This window comes from Poromitra crassiceps (assembly GCF_964638095.1).
Source record: "Poromitra crassiceps genome assembly, chromosome: 3".
In the NCBI taxonomy this organism is placed as follows: domain Eukaryota; kingdom Metazoa; phylum Chordata; class Actinopteri; order Beryciformes; family Melamphaidae; genus Poromitra; species Poromitra crassiceps.
Genome location: NC_139625.1, coordinates 44,210,765 through 44,226,955, shown reverse-complemented (window position 1 = coordinate 44,226,955; position 16,191 = coordinate 44,210,765).

Sequence of the window (16,191 nt, the reverse complement as noted above, 5' to 3'; positions counted from 1 at the left end):
GGTGGACAGAATAACAGCAGTGGAACATGCTGAGACAAAGAATAAAAATGTCTACAGTATGAAAATATACTAAACAATTACATACTGTAGGATGAAATAAGTGGAAAATTCTCAAAAATATAATAGCCTATAGTCCATTAGGCTACAACTTATGCAAATAAGAATGAGTAATGTAATATGAAGAAAACAAATATGCAAATAGCATGAAGTACAATAGGCTACATATTGGCTGTGGTCGGAATGGATCACTATCTGCGTTTTAGAGCACTAATAGGCTACACCTGCCATTTTTGTGTGTGTCCGAATCTCAAAATGATAGGCTGCATTCCGTTCCAAAGTGTACATAAACGGTAGCCTACTCCCTGCTGCCTGCTCCCTGTTCAGGGAATGTTAGCTAAGGGAACTTTCCTCAACAAAATTCCTCCTACGCAGACATTCCTCCGTGACCCTGTTGAAACCGGCTGCTACTGCAGACATTAGCACTAACGTTTGTTGTAATATTACAGTTACACAGCTATGCAAGCCAAACGAACATTCGTGTAGCTTTCTGGTAGTTGGTCAACAATAGCTTGTTTCGAGGATTTGTTTTATTTGCGCATTGTGTTTTTAGGTAGCATAACTTAACCACTTAATCACATCAATAATGATAATGTCAGTTACAATGGTAATATTTACAGACATATGTAAACTCCTTTTATAAGCTCTGGGAAGCATGTCACCGACTCCCAGACCATCAGCACCGGAGCTGCCCAGGGTGGCGTCCCCTCTCCATACCTCTTCTCCCTGTACACCAACAGCTGCACCTCCAGTCATCAGTCCGTCAAGCTCCTGAAATTTGTAGATGACCCCACCCTCATAGGGCTAATCTCTGACAGAGACGAGTCTGCGTTCAAGCAGGAGATCGACCACCTGACGACCTCAAGATTCAAGATTTTTATTGTCACTCCGTAGTACAAGTATCACGTGTGAAATTCTTGTGCTGTGAACTCCGTTTACAACATAGTACAAATATAACAGGGCATATGAGTGCAAAAACAACAAGAGACACAACAAGCAATAAGGCAGTAGAGTGATAAGACAAGTCAGAGACAGTGGCATATTCACTGCACATAGGTGCACATGTCATGTGCATACTTTGGACGTACTTAAACATTTTAAATTCGACGTATTTGACGTACAGGTGCAAATAGCATATACCTAATTAAACATACAATTAAACATTAGACATACATAATGGTAGCATCTACCGTGCGGTACAGTACAGCTACTACACTATTTGTGTATGTTAACACATTCACTGCCAGCCGTTTTTTTTTTACTGTAGGTAGCTTCTGCCAGAGGGTTTTTTTGAGGATTCTGGCTCATCTTTCAAGAGCCGAGGATTCTTTTCTGCTAAGATTTTGTGAACACAAAATATCTCAAAAGAACTAATAGAATGTGTGCTTTCTCTGTCTAAAAGAGTTAGTTTGTAGAGTTAGTAGTTATGTAGATATTAGCCGTTGAGTACAGCATGGTTTCAGCATCTGAGACTGAAAGCTGAGATAATCGCAGTTTTGTGAAATTCAATCAAACAGGCAGAACAGTCACTTTAACCATTTATTTTTGGCATCAGTGAGACATCAGACATCTAAACAATATAGTTCTGAACCCCCTCTCCTTCAAACTCCTCCCTCCGTGGGCGTGTCTCTGGTGGCTTTCAGCAGCGTTTGTCACAAGCGAGTTTCTTCTGCTGCTGCTGCGAGTTTGAGCAGCCTCCCTCCCTGGCGGCCCCCTCGTCGGCGAGTCTGGATGGGGCTGCTCGTTTCTTGGGTTTTCGGTTGAGAGCTTTGATGAAGCTTTGTGCGATTCTAGGCTTTATGCTGCGTGTTTCAAAGTGTGTTTTGCACCCAGTCTATTTTTGGAACCCCCCACCATTGTGCGCCCGTGTGCACCAGCGCGAAAGCGTTTTCGCCTACAGTATGAGAATGAGGCTCGTTCGTTTTCGGTTGTGAGCTCAGCTGGAATGAAGCTGCTTGCGATTCCTTTCTGCTGGTGTTTCAAAGGTGTTTCAAAGTGTGTTGCACCCATAATCTATTATGCAAATTTGCAATCCCCCACCGCCAGCTCCCAAGCGCGAAAGCCAAAGCGTTTTCGCCAATCCATTTTCATGAGAATGGCTTCCTCACACTGCTTTTTGCTTGGCTTCCTCTAGTCTGGAGAGCACTGTCGCCACTTAGTGGGTCGGTGGAATGGGTTGTACACGTTCGGTGGCTCCAATATTTATATAAGAGATGTAAAAGGGTTAGATCAACGTCCCACCGTCAATTTTTTTTTTTTTTTTTTTTTTTTGACGTATCAACTCGTCATTGGCAGTCAACCGTTGGATTTTTTTTGACGTATCAACTCGTCAATGGCAGTGAACGTGTTAAGGAGTCTCGTGGCCTGTGGGAAGAAACTGTCCCTCAAGCGATTTGTGCGTGCTTTTGGGACCCTGTATCTTCTCCCTGAGGGTAACAGGGAGAACAGGCTGTTGTGGGGATGGTTTGTGTCTTTGATGATCTTCAGGGACCTCCTGAGGCACCGCTGGTTATATAGTTCCTGCAGTTCTGGCAGCTCACATCCTGTTACGTGCTGGGCCGCACGTCTCACTCTTCGTAGCGCCCTGCGGTCCATGGTGGTACAGTTCCCGTACCAGGTGGTGAAGCAGCCAGTCAGCAGGCTTTCAATGGTGCCTCTGTAGAAGTCCCTAAGGATTTCTGGCCTTAGGCCAAATTTCTTTAGGCGCCTGAGTCCGTGTAGTCGCTGTTGGGCCTTTTTGACAACAGTGGCGGTGTGACCGGCCCATGTCAGGTCCTGGTGGATGTTGACTCCCAGGTACTTGAAGCTGTCCACCCTTTCCACCGCTGTGCCCCCCCCCCCCCCTCATGTAGTCTACAATGATCTCCTTTGTCTTGGAGACGTTCAGAGAGAGGTGGTGGTCAGAGACCTGGTGCAGTCAAATCAACCTGGAGCTCAATGTTCAAAAGACAGTGGATATGGTTGTGGTCTACAGGAAGAACGCAGCCCACCTTCCCTCATCACCCTGGGTGACTTCCCAGTCAACATTGTGGAGTGCTTTCGTTTCCTGGGTTCAATCATCAGCCGGGACCTGAAATGGGAGCTGAATATCAGAGCTCTCACCAAGAATGCACAACAGAGGATGTACTTTCTTTGGCGGCTCAGGAAGTTCAAGGTGCCCAAGGCAGCATTGACACTTTTCTACACCTCCAGCAGCATCGAGTCCATCCTCACCTCCTCCATCACTGTCTGGTATGCTGCTGCTGCGCTCAAGGACATCTCAAGACTGCAGTGCATCATCTGCATGCTGAAAAGGTGGTCGGGTGCAGCCTGCCATCCCTTCAGGAGCTACACACTGCCAGGATGCTAAAGCGGTCTCGGTAAATCATGGCCGACCCCACCGACCCTGGACATTATCTCTTCAGGGTCGAGTAGTTCAGTCCAGTTCTTCAGTAGCAGAACCTCTCATCTGCAGGGACAGCTTGTACACAACTGCCATGCGCCTCTTCAACGAGACCCGAAAGCCAGCACAAATAAGGATTCATCACCCACTGGGCGAAGTGAACAACTGTTGTTCCGTTCTTCCCTACACAGCTCACAGTTCCCTTTGAACTGAACATGTTTGCTCCCTGCAGGTTTGGAATCTTAACATGGCTGAATACCCTGTGCAGTCCACTTCACATGGACTACATATTTCTCATAATGCACTAAAACGGTAAAAGTACCAAAATGCATTGTGATTCAGTTGTTTCAAGAATTGGCTGATCTGAGTTCAGTTCCACACTAAAGTAAATAGTTAACAGTGATGATGTGATGAATGTCAGCTGACAGTAGCATTTCTCTGCTGTAAAAATACCTGACATCTCATAATCCTCAGTCAGGGCTTTTATACTGTATCATCCTGTCCGTGTGTGTGTGTGTGTGTGTGTGTGTGTGTGTGTGTGTGTGTGTGTGTGTGTGTGTGTGTGTGTGTGTGTGTGTGTGTGTGTGTGTGTGTGTGTGTGTGTGTGTGTGTGTGTGTGTGTGTGTGTTTTCTTCTCAGGACTAGTATTCCTTGATCTTTGATTCCATGAAGCGAGTCCAAGGCGCTGACATGCAGCTAAAACTAGAAACAGATTTTTTTATTTTTTTTATCGTCTTTGTTAAAAATGTACTTTTAAATTCTTGGAATCGAACCCGGGTCATCGGCAACAAAGGCAAGCATATGGCTACACCCATCCACCAACCTGACCACCACACCCTTATACTGTACCGTTGTCACACTGCCATGGTGCTGATTTCAGACGTTGTGGGAGTTCTATAAAGTCTATCAGACTACCCTGCACATTGTGGGATTTATATAAGTCTATGGGACTACCCTGCACATTGTGGGAGTTCTATAGAAGTCTATTGGACTACCTTGCACATTGTGGGAGTTCTATTAGAAGTCTATTGGACTACTCTGCACATTGTGGGAGTTCTATAGAAGTCTATTGGACTACCCTGCACATTGTGGGAGTTCTATTAGAAGTCTATTGGACTACTCTGCACATTGTGGGAGTTCTATAGAAGTCTATTGGACTACCCTGCATGTTGTGGGAGTTCTATTAGAAGTCTATTGGACTACTCTGCACATTGTGGGAGTTCTATTAGAAGTCAATTGGACTACTCTGCACATTGTGGGAGTTCTATATAAGTCTATTGGACTACTCTGCACATTGTGGGAGTTCTATAGAAGTCTATTGGACTACCCTGCACATTGAAAAATGAGGAAAAAGTGGTACCCAGTGTGTTAAAAAGTGACGCCAAGGGGTCCTGAACAAACGTCACTATTTGACCAGTCGGGAGCGAGAAGGGGTTGTTCGTTCTCATGTGGAAAAGGGAGGTTTGAGAGCGGGAAGTGTGGATCTCACAACCTAACCAGACTACAAATAAACGATCCTGCAGATGCAGATTAAGAGCAGGAACAGACAGATCAGAATCTGTCTCTGTGTCTCTTTGCATGCTCAGAAAGAATAACACATACAAACACAAGAAGAAACGGCAGATAAGTAGGTAGGCTACTTAAACATGGACTGTACTGTACACACACACACACACACACACACACACACACACACACACACACACACACACACACACAGAAAACCTGATTATTCTGCCTACCTTCCTGTCTTGTTCAGTCCAATTGTTTGTATTTTTATCAGATGTCGAAAAATACACAGACTGACAGATCTGAAGAGGTGTTTGCATATCCCCCCTCTGCTCCTTCTGACCAACCCAAGTGTGTGTGTGTGTGTGTGTGTGTGTGTGGGGGGGTGTGTGTGTGTGTGTGTGTGTGTGTGTGTGTGTGTGTGTGTGTGTGTGTGTGTGTGTGTGTGTGTGTGAACTTTGAAGCCATTGGATTTACAGCATGAGCGGGCCTACTCAGCAGCAGTCAGGTGAGCTGGGGGGTGAGCCGGGGTAAAGGTTTACATATCTACTGTCATTATGCTGCCCCTGGGTACATGCACACGCACACACACACACACACACACACACACACAGGCACACGCATGCACACACGCACACACACGTGCACAGTGCAGACACACACACACACACACACATACACACACAAACACACCCACACACTTCAAGGTCAGGTGAACAATAGCTGCTAAGCCAACTGGTAGCAACAGAATTAGATGGTAAATGTTTGATTTGGTCTTTACTCTCCAATTATTGATCATTCCCACTGTAATAATAATAATAATAATGTGGTAATTCGCTGTTAACAGCCAATCAGATTTCCTCACTTTCTTCTTTCCCTATACTGATGTGATTATATTGAACAAAAATATAAATGCCACACTTTTGGTTTTGTCCCCATTTTTCACGAGTTGAAATAAAGGTTCAAATACTTTTTTTTCCTAAATTTGGGTCACAATGTGTTTAAATCCGTGTTAGTGAGCACTTCTCCTTTGTCAAGATAATCCATCCACCTGACAAGTGTGGCATAACAACATGCTGAAACAGCAGGATTATTGCACAGGTGTGCTTGGGGCTGGTCACAATAAAAGGCCAATCTAAAATGTGCAGTTTTATCACACAACATAATGACACAGAATGTTGCAAGTTGTATTGACAAAACTGGCAGCAACCCATGTTAGGGGCTTGCCCAGGGGTTGAGCCCGAATTTGATCCGACCTCCTGCTTCCAAAGTGCATGCGCTATAACCACTATCCCAACAGAGCTAAGCTCCCTTGGCAGAGCATGGTTAACGGGCCTTTATACGGGCCTTACCACTCGGGAATCACAGTCATTTCACCCTAAACGGTGTCCACCCGCTATGCCGACCACCCGCAATGCCGACCTTAGGTGTGGGGGGTGGGAGAGGTTAGGGTCAGGGTCTGGTGGAGGTTAGGTTTAGGCGTGGGGGGTGGGAGAGGTTAGGTTTAGGGTTAGGGTCTAGGGGAGGTTAGGTTTAGGCATGGGGGGATGTTAGGTTTAGGCGTGGGGGCTGGGAGAGCTTAGCTCCAGCGGGTCCACCGACACGCTGCACGCCGCCTCGCTCAGCTGGTTCTGCTTGTGGGCTATCGGCATTGCGGCCTGTCGGCACTGCGGCCTGTCAGCACATAGACGCGGCACCCCCTAAACTCACTCCACACCCACTGGGCATGCGTTGTGTTGACAGCACTGGCAGCAACCCATGTTAAGAGCTTGTCCAGGGGTGGAGCGGGATTCGATCCACCGACCTCCCGCCTCCAAAGCGCTCGCGCTAACGGTTAGCTCTGCCAAGGGAGCTAGTGGTCAGTGGCTAACCACTAGCTCCCTTGACGGAGCTGGTTAACGGGCCTTTCTACGGGAGTGAGTTTAACCAACCTACTCGATGCCATGAATCTTCTGGCCTGAGAAGATCTCTAATGCACAGCTATCTAAATTGACTAAGTGCAACAGTGTGGTGCTCAAAATCAAACACCGCTGACTTCCATGGCTATAGGGCATGTTCTCAGAATGGACCAGGATCACATCCCCAAGGTTGCATTTAGATTTACTCCACCAGGGAAGAGGAAGCATGGCCAGCCCAAAACAACCTGGCAACGAACGGTGACAGCTGAGTTAAAGGAGATAGACCTAACATGGGGCGATGCACAGCAGGCAGCACAAGACAGGTTCAGATGGAGGCAGATCGTCAAAGCCTTATGTCCCATCAGGGATGAAGAGAATTAAGTACGCAAGTAACTCGCTACCACTTGGGACTCTCAGTCATTCAGTTAGACTAGTTTTAAGGGAACGTGTAATTGGCATGCTGACTGCAGGAACGTCCACCAGAGCTGTTGCCCGTGAATTGAATGTTAATTTCGTTATACCATAAGCCATCTCCAATGTGTTATGCTGCTGTAATAGACATTTCAAGACATCCACATGTCTGCTTGACTAGTGCGCCCTGGCCCTTTAGTGGACTGGATATGTCGGGTGTCTCTCATGTCTGAGGTCACCAGTTCAAAGCTTGCTTGGGCATGTTACATTGGGGGCAGCGGTGGGATGTACTGCCCATGGTGCGGTCATGCTCTTTGGAGTCATTCCTTCCCAGGGATGGACACGTACAACAGCTCCCGCAAGGTGTGTGTGAGTGGCTGGCGAGATGGCTGTGGAGGTCCCCCCAGTTGAGCCTCGCTCCTGGTGTGCGTGCCTGCGTGGACGCACCTCCAGAAAGGCCGGACGTATGTAACAGACATTTCAAGACATCCACATGTTCACTTGACTAGCAGGCCTGGCCCTTTAGTCGAGTGGATATGTCAGGTGTCTCTCATGTCTGAGGTCGCCGGTTCAAAGCTTGCTTGCATGTTACACTGCCTTCAAATGGAACTTGTGAGCTGGTGGTTATGACATAGATACAACATGGGAAGTATCATTGATTCTCATTTCCATACTCTTTCTTCCATTTTCTGCTGAAATCATGTTAAAGCAGAGAGCTGAGCTGAGTCAGCCGAGTCGCACACACGGAGATCTTCAAAGACACGACGTTAAAACACATCAGGACAGACAAACAGATGGACTGGGGGATGTTTGTAGATATTGTTTAATAAAATATACATTCCCTGCTGAGTCATACATATGAAACTGCATAATGTATTCATATTATTCACAGAACTGCAATGTACAATAAACCCAAGCTGGAGAGGAAGGGGAAGGAAACCGTTTACGATACGACAAACGATAAGTCATGGAAACTCATTTGGTGGGTGGGGGTTGGGGGGTGACAGAGGAGAGAGGAAACTGACATTGAGATAGAGGAGGAACTCTGCCCCCCCCCCCCCCCCCCCCCCCCCCCCCACTTTATTATTATGACTGATGATGCATCTTCATCCCCATCCTGTCTCCTCCCTGTGCGGAGGAACAGGACGTTATGCAACACAACGTCTATCTACTGTTTGTCTTAAAGGGAAGGAGATGGGCTGAAATACATAAACCTACTGCAGGTCTCCTAACACGGATACTGTTTATCTTAAAGGACATTGCAGGTACGGAAGCCCTGAGAGGCAAGTGAGAGAGAAAAAAAATCAAATCTAAAACTCCTAGAACCAAGAGGCAACCTTCGGTTCTGAAAAATGAAGACGATGCGGAAATAACTTAAACCTGCATTATTTCTAATGGCCAGCAGAGGCGACTAGACTGGCTGCAAAAAGAACTCTGATTGTATGGAAATCATGGGAACAATTCTCACTTGATATATTACCTCAGTAAACACTTTCCCAAAGAGTTTATGGGCCCAACTGCTAGTCTTCTTCAATACAGTATGATGTTCATTTTGTAAATTACAGCCCCATTTAGAGTAAAATAGACGATAAACCAGACTATGCTTTGGTGCATTATTTACTTAGAAAGATTACCCTGTCAAATCCTTTTTTATTCCCGTCTGTTATTAAGTCACAAACACAGGAGAGAAAACTATTTAGACCAGACTTAGAAAATGGATCAACAGATTTGTCTCTCTCACTTGCCTCTCAGGGCTTCCGTACTGCAGGAACTCTGAAAGCTTCAGCTTTCCACTTGTCGTCGTCGTCGGACAGAGTTAGTCAACAGTTGGTCTTTCTGATTTGGTCATGTAGGCCTATTAGTATCAGGAGGTCAGTTTCACCGACCACAGATCAGTGGTGAACTGTTCTCGTGGTGAGGGAAAGAGGGCTGCATCATCAGCATAATGACAGAGTAACAGACTTTTGACCAGTAACACATTCAAACAAAAATAATACAAATACATAAAAATTAAAAATTAAATAAAAATAAATCTTTATCTTTTACATTCAGATAATTGAAGTTTTGATTTAAGCTTTTCCGTTTTGTTTCTTTAATTCCTCTAATGTACAGTCTTCAGCACCAGATCGTGAGGAAGAAGCTCTCCTGCTCCGTCCCAGGCCACAAACTACTGACAATTTAAAGACATGTTCCCTTTTACTGAGGGGGAGATGACATACTCACTAAAACCAACTGCAACTTTGGATCCAACCAGTTTGATCATTGCAGGTTCCAGTCATCGCTAAGCGTGTTTTTCTGGGCGGGTTGCTGAAGGCATCATTTCATTTTTGTAGCCAAGATTTCTCAGTGTTATCGAAAATAACAAACTGTTACCACTTGCTCTGCTTTGAACCACACAGATATCTGTCTTTGTTTGTGGCTGGAAGACACTAACCTGAAACTGACTGACTGCGGAATCCTCAAGGATAATAAAATCCTGTCATGGGAACATAATAGCAGTCTGTCACTAACAAATAATACATGCCTGAGTGAAGTGTGTTCTGAAAAGGCACTGTTGGAAAGCGTTGAAATACAGAACTGCTGTTAATTAAGTTGGAGAGACAATGTTCAAACAATCTCTCCTCTGGGTGAAACATGTTGAAATGAACAGAGTTGTGTAAATGTCTGAATTGAAAAACGGGAGAGTTGAAACCACACTTTTGCACAATTAGAGCTATAAGCTAATATCTGTTCATAAAACCTCCCTGACATAATTATAAGGCTGCATTCTTCACATTAAGGCTTTGGCAATAATTCAAAATGATCATTGATCGTCTTTCAGTGAAATCATATGTGATTATTATATGTGATTTTGGGAAATCATGATGCACATATCACTTGGAAATTTCCATTTTATTTGATAAAAGCATGAACATTGATTATTTAACATGATTTTGCACGTGAGCCATCGTAATATATATATCGATATCGGGGGTGGGGGTGATCCTTGATTATAACCCTATTGCCAGCCTATTGTCTAAATCAGTGATTCTCAACTGGTGGGTCGGGACCCAAAAGTGGGTCGCTGGGCCGTTTTTTGTGAGTGGGTCACGGATGTGTGCATGAAAAAAAGTTCTTCTACACCTTGAGGATGCTGGCATCCACAGCCAAGATTGCGGACTTTCAGAGGCTGTAGCAGGCTTATTTTAAAGCCAGATATGGTATCCTCTGAAACTGGAAGGCCTAAGGCATCCATTGGTACCAAACATGTCATGCTAGCTGCGAGCATCACCGGTTTGAACTTGTTTAAGGAACATATAGGCCTAAAAAAAAATACTAAATTCGCAGGCAGCATTGTGAGGTCATCGACACAATGTCATCACCGGTGTGTCATCCAGAAACAGCTTTCAGGGACCTAGGCGGACCCAGAAGCCCAGAATCTGCTCTGGGGTGTACCGGCCTGGTGTTGATGCGAAACCTTTGAAACACCATGTGTGTTGGCCATAACATAGGCTACACATCATAAAAATATTAGTTTATTTAATAAATGGGCATATGTGAGAATAGCCTATTTCATTATGTGAATTTGTAATTGCTTTGAATGGTTATGACTGCCAGATGCAAATGTCAGGTTAATCTTATCAGGTATAGGGGTTATAATCACCAGCTGATACAACTTTCTCAAAGTAATCTACTGTTAATATATCTACATAATTGGGAATAAAGTGTCGGTATAGGCTATATATGGAATAAAATCATAAAAAACAAATTCTCATTTTTGGTGTCTGTATTTCTGCAATGTCAGGCTATTTGAAGATCATTGTAGCATCGTGGCATTCTAAAATGACTGACAACTCGTTAATGGATGGCTACCCTCTGTGTGTGTGTGTGTGTGTGAGATGCTTTAGTTAAATTGTGCGCATGTTTTAGTTAAATCGTGCGCACATTTTAGTTAAAGTGTGCGCACAATTTAGTTAAATTGTGCACACACTTTAATATATTGTGCGCATAAATTAATATCCCCCCAAAAATATTGCTTTTTGGAACTTTAGGGGCTCCGTAGTGTTCTCTCTTTTAATAAATGTATTTTACGATCAACTAATATCAGTATCTTCACCTGTGTCATCTCTACACCTGAAAGGCATGCAAAAAAATCACGTCCTGCTTGCAATCACCACTAGGGTGTTTGACAGTATCGGTTTTTCAGCAGCTTGTATTTACATTCAATCCAACATCCTATGCATAGTGCATACAAGACAAGTGATTGTCAAATAAATCTTATTTGATCATCTTAACTTGCTTATTGACTATAAGCTTTCATTTTTATACTGTCCTTAGAATGCATTATGCATTTAAAATCGAGTTTGATGATTGTCGGACTATAATCCCATTACACACTTGCTACTTCATCTTATCTCATGTTCTTAACTTGCTTATTATCATAATAAGCTGTTTCACACCGAGTCATCTATACATAATGCACTTTAAAATTGAGTTAGGTGATTGTCTGACCTATCATTGTCTGCTGTCTGGGTATGTTTCTTTTAGTCTATCTTTTTAACTTATACTGTTGTATATGTTGTCTGTCTGATTTGTTGCTTTTATCTTTAGCTCTTGCACCCCAATTCTGCAAAATGGTAAATAGACTGATGAATGTCTGTCGTTCCAGTCTCGTTGCAGCTGACCAGGAAGGGGCTCCTTAAAACATACCATTTCACCACAGAGGAGGTGGTTGGGGTTAGGCACTGGCTCACTGAGGTTAGGGTTAGGTTACGGTCAAGGCCGTCATAAAGCCATGAAAAAGTGAGGAGACGACCCAATGCAAGCTGAAAATAACACGCATTAGGTACACAAAACAGGATGTAAGGCATGAAATGCTCTGTTTTTAGGGAGTCCCAAAGGAGGAAAGTGTGGAGTGTGTGGGGTCAGAGGTCACCAGCAGCAGTCTCTTCCCTGGTCTTCCCTAGCAGGCGACGTCTACAATACGAGGAAGCCGAGGTGAGCGGACACAAACTGGCAACTCTGACACATTTGGGGACAGCGTTTGTCCCGGGGGCCTTGTTAACAGCCGCTCTGTCCTATTGTCGTCTCCTCTTGTCTGTCTCTTGCTCTGACAGGACAGCCGCCGACCTCGGACCGACCCCCGAAACCTTGCTTCCTGGTTTGTGTCAAATAAATGCGTCCATTTGAAATGGTGTAACCATCACTGCCCACATGCTTCCATGCGTCTTTCACGTTGGTAATGTTTAGCAATACATCCACTAGTATGCAGTAGAGAGTCAAATGTGTGACTGTGAGTGGTACTGCTCCGTTTCATCCGTATCAGCAAACTTTCAGAAAACATGCAGAATTATGCACGAAATGAATGCAGAGAACGGACAGGAAGATCCGTCCGTATGCATATCTGTATTTAACATTGAGGATAACTGGGACTCAAAGAAGACATGAAACATTTGATCATATGACTAGTTCATTTGCATTTCACCTCAGACAAGAGCGGATACTGCTTTCAAGACTGAAATTTACCAAGATTTGGTAGAAAGATGAAGAACATTTCACTTCCGCTTTGATAGAGTTTTGATGGTTGGGAATTTTAACATACATGTCAACGATAGCTCGGACTCCTTTGCTGTAAACTTTTTGAATGTCACAGAATCATTTAACTTTATGCAACATGTTTCTGGTCCCACCAATGCAAAAGGAAATACGCTTGATCTTGTATTTACTACTGGTTTAAAGATAAATTCGATTTGCACTGAAGAGCTGACTGTCTCTGATCACAAATGTGTCCTGTTTAACACACTGTTTGATAATGACGTTGTTCTGGGGAAGCGAGTTAAATGCTTGCGCGTTATCAACAGCCTGACAGCGAAAAAATTTGCCTCTAAATTTGACAGCAACATAGTAAACCCCTCCCATGTCGACATAGATCTCATGGTTAACTCTTTTAACACCCACTGCTCTAGTATTCTAGACGAGGTCGCCCCCATGGTTACTAGAAAGCTGTTAGCAGTTAACCACTCCCCCTGGTTAAATGAAAATATCTACAATTTTAGATGCAAATGCCATAAAGTAGAGCGTCTCTGGAAATCTACCCATCTCCAGGTCAGGGGCGTATCTATGGGTGGGCCTGGGTAGGCACAGGCTCACCCACTTCTTGCCCTGGCCCACCCAAAAAAAAATCATTTTTTTTTTTTTTTCTAATTGGTTGTTTTCTAGAGGCAAACTTGCTGCTGCCTTGCTAGCTAATGGTTTTGTAGCTTAAAAACGCAGGGCACATCATCTCCAGAGTCTAATGCATGACAACTTCATGACATCTAGGAATTTTGCGTGCTTTGCGCGCAAAATTTCGTCACGCAATTGCCCCAACAATTTTATCCAGGCCCACCCATAATTGAATTTCTGCCTACGCCCCTGCTCCAGGTGCACCGCCTCTACCTAAAGGACCTTATGTCTGAATACAACAACATAGAGATGCCAGGGCAGCCTACTGGTACTTCTTTTAATTACATCCAGTAAGCGCAATCCTAGCATCCTGTTTAAGACCATCAACAACATTGTTAGTTCTCCTCTCCCCCCTGCCCGTTTTCTCAAATGAGGACTGTAATGACTTTCTCTTGTTTTTTGTAAACAAGGTTGCGGATGTGAGAGCCAGCATTTCCCCCTCCCTCTCCGCCCTCTCCACCTGCCCAGCCAGGCATTCAACTTTGAACTGTTTTGCCCCTATCTCCCATCAAGATCTCATTGACATATAGTTAATTTCATGAAACTCTCGTCCAGTCCACTAGATGTCATCCCCACCTCCATCCTGAAAGAAGCAATCAACTCTGTTGGCCCCGGTTTGGTTTATCATCAACTTTTCTCTCGAATCTGGCTGTGTCCCTTCATATTTTAAGCAGGCGGTTGTCGAGCCCCTCCTTAAGAAACCCAACCTGGACCCCTCCCTCCCAAAAAACTATAGACCTATTTCCAAGCTGCCTTTCACCTCCAAAGTCCTTGAAAAGGTTGTTGCTAACCAGCTCAACGCTTTTCTGGCCAACACTAACACTCTAGATAAATTCCAATCTGGTTTCTGCACTAAGCATTCCACAGAGACTGCACTCCTCAGGGTCTCCAACGACATTCTGATGGCTGCAGACTCGGGTGAATGCGGGGTGCTGATCATGTTAGATCTCAGCGCAGCATTTGATACTGTGGACCACAGCATCATGCTGGATATGCTTAGAGAGTGGGTGGGCATTTCAGGGAGAGCCCTAGATTGATTTTCCTCATATCTCGGAGGAAGGTCCTTCTCAGTGGCTGTTGGTCCTTTCACATCTGACCCTGCTCCCCTACCCTGCGGGGTCCCACAGGGTTCCATCTTGGCCCCGCTCCTCTGGGCCTTATATTTGCTCCCCCTTGGCTCCATCATCAGTAGCTTTAAGGGTGTGTCCTATCATTGCTATGCTGATGATATCCAGCTGTATGTCTCTTTTACTCCTCAGAACATGCAGAAAATTAACATCCTACTGGACTGTCTAGCTGCCATTGAGGGCTGGATGGCGAGAAATTTCCTCCAGCTAAATGCGGCAAAGACAGAGGTACTTATAATAGCCTCAGACACCCTAGCAGCCAAGGTAAAAAACCTAATGGGGCCCCTCACCACCAACGTTCACCCCCACATCAGAAATCTTGGGGTGCTCTTCGATCAGGCTATGAACATGGATAAACATGTTTCCTCACTCACCCCGTGACCCGCAACTGTTTTTTCCACATCCGCAATATCGCTAAACTCAGGTCCATTGTGTCTCATGCAGAGCTTGAAATGGCTGTCCACGCATTCATATCATCCCGGTTAGACTACTGTAATTCACTTTTCACCTGTCTCAGTAAAGCCTCTGTTCACCGTCTGCAGCTGGTCCAAAACGCTGCCGCCCGCTTACTCACCAGGTCTAAAAAATCCTGCCATATCACCCCCATTCTAGCCTCCCTGCACTGGTTACCAGTTCATTTCAGGATCCAGTATAAGATCCTGCGAATCACATACAAAGCTCTAAACGGCCAAGCCCCAGCCTACATCTGCAATCTCATTCCACCACACCAAAACACCCGTTCTCTGAGGTCCTCAGACCAGGGGCTCCTGGCAGTGCCCAGGACCCGACTAAAGACCAGAGGGGACCGGGCGTTTGGGGCGGCCGCCCCTAGACTCTGGAATGCACTTCCCCCGGTCCTGAGATCGGCTGCCTCCCTCAACCTGTTCAAGGGACACCTGAAGACGCACTTATTTAAGCAGGCGTTTGAGCAGTCTTAGGCCGATCATCACCTCACTGTCCTCTTGCACTTGGTTTTATGTTTGTATATTGTTTTTAAGATTTTATCCTACTTTTGCTGTTATGTTATGCTATGTTACTATTATGCCCTAGTGCCATATAGGCCTAAATGTTTTGACTGACATATTATGTACAGCACTCTGTGCACTCGTGCTGGGAGGGGTGCTTTAGAAATAAACTTTTACTTACTTACTTATTTTTTCGCCAACTAGGGCGCTGCTAGATGATGTCACTAAGTTGACTGTACAGTACAGTACAGTAGAGTACAATAATGGAATACGTGTTGGTAAGGATTTTGAATTCTAACTACTCACAGCTGTTGTGTTTCTAACTTGGATTGTGGTTGTTTTGATTCATCAAAACTTTCAAAATCCTTACCACTGTATTGTACAGTCAACCTAGTGATATCATCTAGCAGCGCCCTAGTTGGTGAAAAGCTGAAATGTTGTTCATCTTTCTAGCAAATCTAGGACATTTCAGACTTGAAAGCAGTGTCCTGTCTTGTCTGAGGTGAAATGCAAATTAACTACAGTCACATGATCAAATGTTATTATCCTCTTTCAGGCCCAATCGACCTGGGCCTCAGCCCTGTGCAGATAGAGAACTTTTTCATCATGTTATTAGCAACATTTGTATGTTATAATGC